The following is a 9,943-nucleotide window of genomic DNA, read 5'->3' as shown; positions in this document are numbered from 1 at the left end:
TTTCAAACCTTTTGTGGATGAAATTGTAGACGAAGCAGTCAGGCCAAGCTCATGGAAGAGTTCGAGTAGGCAAAGGCTAACATAGCAGAGTTAAAGAGGAAGCAATCATAATCGCTTGTATTTGACCTGAATTTAGCAGTAAGTAATGATGATGAGGGAATTCTAGATCTGATAGGTAGACCCGTGAAGGATAAAGACAAGCAACAAATGGATGAAAAAGTAGCAAAGAAAGAAAAAAAAGAGTAAGAGAGAAGCAATGTCACCTGAGGAGTTAGACTAGCATAACCTGAAAAGAGCTACAAAGAAGTCAAAGAAAGAAGCTGAAAGAAAGCAAAGAGAAGCAGAAAATGATGCAGTAGGATTCTCTACAAGTGCTTCCCTAACAGGGGGTTGAAGTGCAGGTTCAGTTTGGGAGACGATCCCTCAAATTATAAAGGGTGAGATTGTGAGTGCTCCTACCACCATAGGGGCAAACATTACACCAGGTGAGGACGTAGGGACCTTACCCCACCTGAAAAATACCTCAAAGGAATAGGAGGTAAAGTAAATATCTCAATCTAACCATGTATTGTAATTTATTATTTTGAGGACAATGTATATATTTTTGTCTGGGGGTGGGTATATTTACATCATGGTGGGATGTTGTTGCCAATATTATGAATCCAATCATGTGCTATCTAGTAGAAGCGGCATGTCTAGGGTATTTTTATTATTGTATTTCAAATTATGCAGCTTGTGATGTAAATATCTGTGTTTAATGATTCTCTATAAAATGTTTCTGTCAAGGTGCAAATGCCAAATGGAAAGTCAGTGTAAATTTTAGTCTAAAAGCTTTTGGCCCTGATCAGTTCAAAGATATTGTGCACCTTAACTGAATGCATCAGCATAAGTTGAGGGTGGCCGATGCTTGTCTTCCTCCCTCTAATAAAAAAACAAAAAAGAAGTTTTATGTCTAAAGAAGAGCCTATTATTGGAAGTAGTAAATGAACTAATCTAGGTTACAGCGATGCCAAGGCAAGGAGAGTTAAGTCTTAATGACTCACTTTATCTAAAAGCATATCCTTACCTAACCTGAAGCCTCATTAAAATCCTTGAAAAGACGTGTTTGATCCTAGTGAGTCGACCTTGAGGAGGTGTAGTATGGCTAGGGCAAGCCTATTGGTATTTTGGACTATGCTTGCAACTTCTTTGATGAGTGTGAGAGTTTAGATTGCGTCCACATCATGTGCTGAGTAGTGGACTTCTTTATTGTTAGGGCAACTGAAGTTTCACTGAGTTTTGCTGTTCTCTGTGGGATATAACATCCATGTTGGTGAGATAAATTATGATCAATGCCGGGTGTAGACCCTGATGTGTTAAATTCATGTGAGCGAAATGATTAGTGAATAGTTGGATTAAAATGTTTCAGTGGTTGGTTGCAGGTCATTGTATTGTTCAAGTTCGCAATTAAGTGCTGAGTTGTTTGAGGACAAGCAATTATCTTAAGTTGAGGTTATTGATGTTCAAATTTTTGACGGAATATTTAGCATCATCTTCTTCGGAAAATTGTATGTATTCAAGAAACCTATGTGGTATTTAATAAGTTTTTCTTTAGTGTTTTAGGGAAAGGAGTGAACCACAGAAGAAACTTGGAAAAAGTAGTAGAAAAGGAATTTGACGATCAAAATGGTGGACCGTCAGTCTTGCAACGGACCACCAGGTGTACCATCAGGATTTATCCAGAACATGGCTTCCCGAAGGACTCAGTGACGGACCAAATGGTGGACCGCCAGTCTTGTGACGGACCACCAGGTGTACCATCAGGATATATCCAGAAACCACTCTTCTGAAGGACTCAGTGATGGACCAAATGGTGGACCGCCAGTCTTCCGATGGACTACCAGGTGTACCGTCAGGCTTTATCCAGAAACCACTCTTCTGAAGGACTCAGTGACGGAGCAAATAGTGGACCGTCAGACTTTCGACAGACCACTACTTTGGCCGTCGACTTGGATGCGGTTTTTTTGATATTAAATTTTAAATTCCTTTTTACCTGGGAACATATAAATACTAAATTTTAGGGTTAATGGTGCAGTTTTTTTTTATCTTTTACAAGTTTTTCATCTATAGAAACTTGTTGTAACCTAGTACTTTGGGGAATGAAGCATATCTTTGGGGAATTTAATCATTCAATTCTTTATTGAAGATTCAAGAACTAATTTTTGAGTTTACTGGAAGTGAATTCTAAATCTATTTATGAATAATACAAGAATTATTTCTTCTTTTTTTATGGAATTTTGTGGCTATGCTCCCATAACTAGGGTTATGGTATCCTTAATGTGAAAAACATCTATGGGTTTTGAATCAAATTGAGTTCCATGAATAACCGATATTGTATAAACATTTGTTCAATTTAATGGCATTTATTGGTTGCAAACTTGAATAGTGAGGCCAAGAAAATCACCTGTCTGAAAGGAAAGTGTTTGTTGGGAAAAAGAAAGTGTTAACATAAATTCTAAGGGCTTTAACCTTTGGATTAATAGCAAATGATCTAACAGAATTAGCTTACATGAGAAAATGGTTGAAATAATAATGTATCCTTTGAGTTTGAGAGAAATAGAGGATAATCTATCTACTTAGGTTGAGAAACTAAGGGATAAAGAATAGGATTCACCCCTTCTTGCAATTGAATTTCCTAATTGGAACTCTTAAGTGATTCACAACCCTAGTTGTGCTAACATTTTGGGAACCATAGCCCTAGTTTGTTTAATCTCATTAAATTACTAATTGCAAAGAGAATGGTTCGTTGGAATAATCTTGTTACAATTAATTACATTATAAGTTACAAATCAAAACCCCCCTTATTCAGGAACCTCTAATCAACAGTCCAGTAAAGATTACAATACTTAGTGAGCATAGTATTCCCTGTGGCATTCGACACCCAACCTAGTTGGGTTCTATATTTGACAGCGATCGCTTATGCTTTCTAACGAGAGTTGTAATTTGGGCGTATTAGGGACCAATTTCTAAAATGATTGAATTGAAAGGGTTGACTAAGTCAAATAAAAAGTCACGACTGTTCATATTCCTTAATTAAATAAAATTGGTGTCTTTCCAAATATGTAAATTAAAAAAAAATATATGTAAATTAAAAAAAAGAATCTAAATACAACATTTTATCTTTTTATTGTATTTCGGAAAAAAAAAAGAAAATTGCTTTAAAATAAATCTAACAGATGGGTAACCTATTACAAAATATATTCCATCTGTCAGATAACTTACAACATATTGACAATCTATTGTAACAGATGGATATATCAGTTTGCTTTTCCAACAGATGTGGCGTCTGTTGCAACTTGAAGGATGCAAAGAAAAAAAAAGAAGCAATCCAAGAGAAAAAATTGAGTTCTGAGGCTGGGAAATGTTTAGAAAAATCCAATGCTCTCGATGAAATTGAAAAAACTGATGACTATCAAGTTGCAACAGACACCACATCTATTAGAAAATATGATGCTGCAGCATATATGGATAGTGCAGCACTTAATGCAGAACAATTTTCTTGTAGAAGCAAGTCTTGAGAAGACATAATCTGTAATCTCTCGATATCATGTTTCACTGTGTCAAGCAGTTCTGTTGATATCTTTTCCTCTATGGGAGAAGATTAATCAGCAAAAAAACTAAGTAATTGAGATCATTTAATCTATTGACTAACTCGAGCAAAAATGTCTTCTGGATTATAAAACTACATAGGGAAATTTGGTGGTTCAATAACATTAGATGTCTTGCTTCTGGTATTAGCTAATGATGGGGACATTCTACCTTCCTCACCATCCTAAAAAGAAAAAGATCTCAAAATTAGATGAAGTAACTCAGTAACTCGACATAAAGACAAAAAATGAACTAAATCTAGTATTCAGTTTTCTTCTTATTCCTCCCCTTTTTATCTTCTCACCTTTTTCAGATCCAATTTTTTTTCAGATACTTGATAATGCCTTGGAAATTGCTTTCTTTCTCATCTTATCCTTAATCTCTAATGTAGTGAATGAAACTAAAATCCTCTTTGATCGAATGACACTAATGTTAAATATCAATTTCTTTACATCAATAGTTAATGCATTAACAATATTAGTCACTCCATTATGTTTTGCCTTGCACTCTTCCTATTTACATGCACAAGATAAGCAAGGAGGGGCAAGATCTCCAAACCATTGCCCGAGTTAGTGAACAGATTAAACGATCTCAATATCTCAACCTTTCTGCTGATCATTCTTCTCGCCTATAGAGGACAATATATCCATCATGCAAAAGTCTACACTAACACCAAAAATACTTTCCCCAGGGAAAGTCTGTAGAAGGCATGACTAGTAATCTCTCGATATAACTTTTATGACTTTCTAGACGTCTCTTGAAATTATATTGGAATGGAAGTATTGAGCAATTATGCTTAGTTTGGTTTGTCAGTTCCAAAATAATTGGAAAAGACGTCAAGAAAGTCATGAAATTGATATTGAGAGGCTAATCAAGCCTTCTAAAGACTCACTGTGGCAAGCATTTCTAGAGACACTGTAGACTTTTCCATGGCGGATATGTTGTCCTCTATATGGGAGAAGAGATATCAGCAAAAAGGCTGAGATATTGAGATCGTTTAATTTGTTCTCTAACTCGAGCAAAGGCTTTAATAGGGTAACAGACCTACAGTTACCTAACATTTGATAGGCTTGGTATGGCCAGGTTAGATCAAACATTACGTAACTCATTGCTAATTAATTTATCAAAACCCTTGAAGGTTGGTTGAGCAAGATGCATTGAGCAACGCTCAATAAAAGTGATCTATTCAACAGTTGGTGTCACACCCCTTTTCTAGCCACAAAAAAAAAGAATTTAAGGTTCGAAAAGGTTTTTATTATTAAAGTGGCAAAATGAAGATAATTTGTTTTGAAAAGGACCTTTTTCATTCAAAACTCGGAGTCGCCACTTGGCATAAATAAGGTGTGCCAAGTTACCCATGGATATCCTTTTTCAAAATAATTTTAAATCAATAAAACTGATCCGCGAACAGAGATTCTGGCTAAGTAATTTTGTTGACCGAGGGGAAGGTGTTAGGCACCCTCGATCCCGTGGTTCGACCACGGTCGCTTGGTGGATTATATCGGCTAATTTACACATTATTAATGTATAAATCACATCAAACATAAATAAAACGATCAATCAAGAAAACAAATAAAAAAAATGTCTAGTCCAAAATAGAAAAAGAATATGAAAATGTAAATCCTATTCTACCCTACACTAATTTTATACTACGTTCCCATTCTACCCGATGCCTTGGGCCTTCATCAAGAACGTCCTCCAAATATAAAATACTTCGGGGCATTACCCGACGAATAAATACAAGTAATCGAGGGGCATTCCCTTACTAAATGAATACATTTCCAAATGTAAGAACTAAAACCAAACCATTCAACTCAAATTCCACATTCAAACATTAAACAAGAAAACTTATTCCTAAATTTTTTCCTACCCAAACCAACATTCGCCTATCCATTTGAACACATCATAATTTAATCACATTCCAACAATATTCATGGTGATTACTAATTAAACAAAACAACAATAAACCAAAGCTAATCTAAATTCAACTTTTTTAACAATTTCTCAATTTCATCCCCCAAATCCTTTTTTTAACCACATTATTAAACCAGTTCGACTATCAAATCACTTTTCAAAATCCGAAACCAACAACATATACCCCAATGAAGATTTAAACATTTAAGAATACCAATCATTCATATCCACAACAACAATTAACAGTTTTCTCTAAATATTCAAAACTGCACCACAAAATCACGATATTAACCAATTTTGATATAATAAAAAAGTAGATTTGAGCGATGGACCTTTGAAGGATTGATTTTGTTGATAATAAAATCAAGAAAGCCCAGACTATAGAATTCCTAATAGGACTTCAACAATGACGAACTCCAACTCCATATTAAAAAATTTGAGACCCAAAACTGAACATCCGTAAATCCAATCAAATCCGAAAACTGACACTGTTCACATACTATTCATGGAACTATTAACAACAATGTTCAAGGTATTGTTCAAAACACTGTTAATGGCACTATTTACGATACTATTTTTCTCTCAATTTTTTTCTCTCTTTGCGATTCTCTCTTCTCTCCTTCAGTTTTTTTGTTCTTTTTGTGAGGAAGATGATTTCGTGATTTTTGTTATTGTGGAGAAGATAATGATGAAATAATGAGCCCCCCTTTCCCCTTTTAGAATTTTTCTTCTATATTTTTTGTTTGTTTTTTATTTTTCTATATTTATTATCTTATGTGGAAGCATATAATTGGTGGCTTGTGAGAATAAGTGTGTGGCATGTGGAAAATTTAATGTGGCATGTGGAAAGATGAGGGTGGCGTGTGGAAAAATGAGTAGGGCGTGTGCCTTTTGCATGTATCCAATGAAAAGTGGAAAGTAGGTGTTGAGGTGGCACAGTGAGGTGCAAAGATGCTATGTATTGAATTATTTTCAATTCCTTTTTTTTGGGAGAAATTATCAATTAAACAAAAGTATGGTAAGGTGAATAAAATAAAAATAAAAATAAAAAATAGAAAAATGATTAATATATTTTTGGGAAAGGACAAAATTACGGGTCTACATCATGCCCCCTTTGGATGTAAACACACGGTGTTTTCATATAAAGCAGTAGACAACGAGATAAAATTTTGTCTTGACCTTTTTTCAAAAGCATGGAGCACGAGGAAGGCGGAAAACTAGGTCTTGACTTAAGAAATCCTACCTACCCATGTTATGAGGGAATCAAGTGACAGTTATCTCAAAGGATTGGAAGGAAATGGACTATGCCGAGTTGGAGAGTTAAGTGAGGTCCCATCGAGGTTACGGTCCGCGGCTCTGTTATTACATCAAAAATGAAAATTAAAAGTTAAAAACATAAATGAAATTACAAAATCCTATCTACACAGCTTTTGTTGGACTCTTGACTTGAGTTTCATCACCCTATTCTTCAGTTGGGCTCCTGATTTGAAATTTCTTGAACTTGTTGCTTGGTTTTCAATTTCATCACCCTGTTCTCCAGGAGGGCTCCTAACTTGCTATTTTCCATCTGTTGACTTGCATTTTCTTCACTTTGTTACTTAACTTTAAACTTATTCACCTTGTTGCTTGACTTTCAATTTCTTTACCTTACTGCTTGAGTTACCATTTATACGCTCTGTGCTTCGGGCGAGCTCCTGAAATCACATCAAAACTAGAAAGAAAATTATCATAAACAAAGATTATTATAAAGATATTTCATATACAAGGAAAGTGAAGTTCCAACACAAGAATTAAAGTTTGCCCCGGTTTATCATCAAAGGACTTTTGTGAAAGTCACATTATTATAAGAATCAAGGATAATGACTCAAATATAAGATGCGCCTGATAGGAATAAAAGGAATTGACTCAACTAAAGGTATGTCTTCTAGGGGTCAAGGAGAATGACTCGACTGAAAGGTACATTTTATAAGAATCAAGGGAGATGACTCTACTAAAACGTACGTCTTACTATGAATCAAGGGAGATGACTTGACTAAAAGGTACATCTTCTAGGAATCAAAGGGAATGAATCGACTAAAAGGTACGTCATCTAGGGGAAAAAGGGAATGAATCAACTAAAAGGTACGTCGCATAGGAATCAAAGGAAATAACTCGACTAAAAGGTACGTCTTATAGGAATCAAAGGGAATAACTCAACTAAAAGGTACATCTTCTACGGGTCAAAGAGAATGACTCCAGTAAAAGGTACGTCTTATAGGAATCAAAAGAGATAACTCGACTAAAAGGTACGTCTTACTAGGAATAAAGGGAGATGACTCAACTAAAAGGTACTTCTGATAGGAATCAAATGGAATAAATTGACTAAAAGGTACGTCTGCTAGGGGCCAAAGGGAATGACTCAATCAAAAGGTACGTCTTATAGGAATCAAAGGGAATAACTCGACTAAAAGGTACATCTCATAGGAATAAAGGGAATAACTTGACTAAAAGGTACATCTTCTAGGGGTCAAAGGGAATGACTCCACTAAAAGGTACATCTTATAGGAATCAAAAGAGATGACTCGACTAAAAGGTACGTCTTATAGGAATCAAAGGATATGAATCAACTAAAACGTACGTCTTCTAGGGGTCAAAGAGAATGACTCGACTAAAAGGTAAGTCTTATAGAAATCAAAGGGAATGACTCGATTAAAAGGTACGTCTTATAGGAATAAAAGGAGATGACTCGACTAAAAGGTACGTCTTATAGGAATCAAAGGTAATGACTTGACTAAAAGGTACGTCTTATAGGAATCAAATAGAATGACTCGACTAAAAGGTACGTCTTATAGGAATCAAAGGAGATGACTCGACTAAATGGTAAGTCTGATAGGAATCAAAGGGAATGACTCGACTAAAAGGTTTGTCTTTTAAGGGGTCAAAGGGAATGACTTGACTAAAAGGTGCGTCTTATAGGAATCAAAGGGAATGACTCGACTAAAAGGTACGTTTTATAGGAATCAAAGAAGATGACTCGACTGAAAGGTATTTTTTATAGGAATCAAAGGGAATGACTCAACTAAAAGGTATGTCTTCTAGAATTGAAGGTTCAATTCAAGAAGTGTATTACCCAACAAATGAAAACTGAAATCCCTGGACAAGAAAGTATGTCTCCGAGGGATATAAGATGATGAATTTTTACCATAATTTTATTATCAAACCTGTGCAGCAATATTGCTTCCTGCATTTGTAAAAGTGAGAAATTACGGGCCTTGATGATTAGGCTTTGAAATTCTTGATTTGAAGGTAACATGTGTTCCTGTTTCATGCAAAGAAAGGTTGTAAGTTTAAAAACATGGTGGCTGGTTTGTGGCTTTGTCTTTATTGGCAAACGCTCTTGCCGTCATCACATTTAACCTTGTTTCCAAACATTATCCTGTGTTATTAAATTTCTGCTTCATTGACTAAACTCAGATTATTAAGAGTGAGTGAGGCAAATAGAGCATCTCTGCTTTGCCATGCTTCTCAGATAGACCCCTTGGAACCTTGGTATTTTATGAGTTCCCAGACTTATTTGTTGACAAAACTTTCTTCTTGCCTCATTTATGCTCACTATCATATCTCTTTCATGGGTTGGCCTTTTTGCCTTGCTTTGTACAATTGAAAAAGATGGTAGCTAGTTTTGAAATCTTTTCTCACTTGTTTTGACATAGACTTGACTCAAAGACAAGAGAAAAATGACAATAATTTTATTTGGATAACTGACTCTAGAAAAATAAAAATATAACTATAGAAAAGAAAGAAATAATAATAAATGTCCCAATTGAAAAAGATGAAAAAAATGTTTATCTGAAAATGACAGTTAACTCTAATAATTATGACATTCATATCGGATTAAACTGCCTGATATTTCCATCCAAAACTCTCACAAATTGTTGTTGAGTTAATGACCCTGAAAGTGAGTTGCTTTCTTGGGCTAATTGCATTCGGACACCTTATTCGGGTAGTGGCACCTTGAAGGGTTTTCGCCAACAAGCCTCTCTCATTTTCTTTTATCACCTGACCATTGCCTTATAGTATTCGAGAGGGTTTCTTACTAATAAGATTCCCTTATTTTCATTTCTTTCAACTCATAGTCGTCTCACAATGCCCGAAAGAGTTTTCACCGATAAAACTCTCTTTTTTTATCTCTCTTAACTTACCATTATCTTTCGGTGACCGTGAGGGTTTTCACCAATAAAACTCTCTCATTTTTATTTCTCTCTTGATTCCTTATGCCGAGGAAGATAAGTAATAACCAAAATACGTCATCACATCCATTGCATGCTTAGCCTTGACATTCTCAAAGATTGATCTGAAGGTCTTTCTTTGGTTGTAACTTAGATTTTGGATAGGGTTGGAAAGAAATGATGGTATGGGGCCC

Source organism: Capsicum annuum, unplaced genomic scaffold (genome assembly GCF_002878395.1).
Source record: "Capsicum annuum cultivar UCD-10X-F1 unplaced genomic scaffold, UCD10Xv1.1 ctg2906, whole genome shotgun sequence".
In the NCBI taxonomy this organism is placed as follows: Eukaryota; Viridiplantae; Streptophyta; class Magnoliopsida; order Solanales; family Solanaceae; genus Capsicum; species Capsicum annuum.
This window is presented reverse-complemented; position numbering follows the sequence as displayed.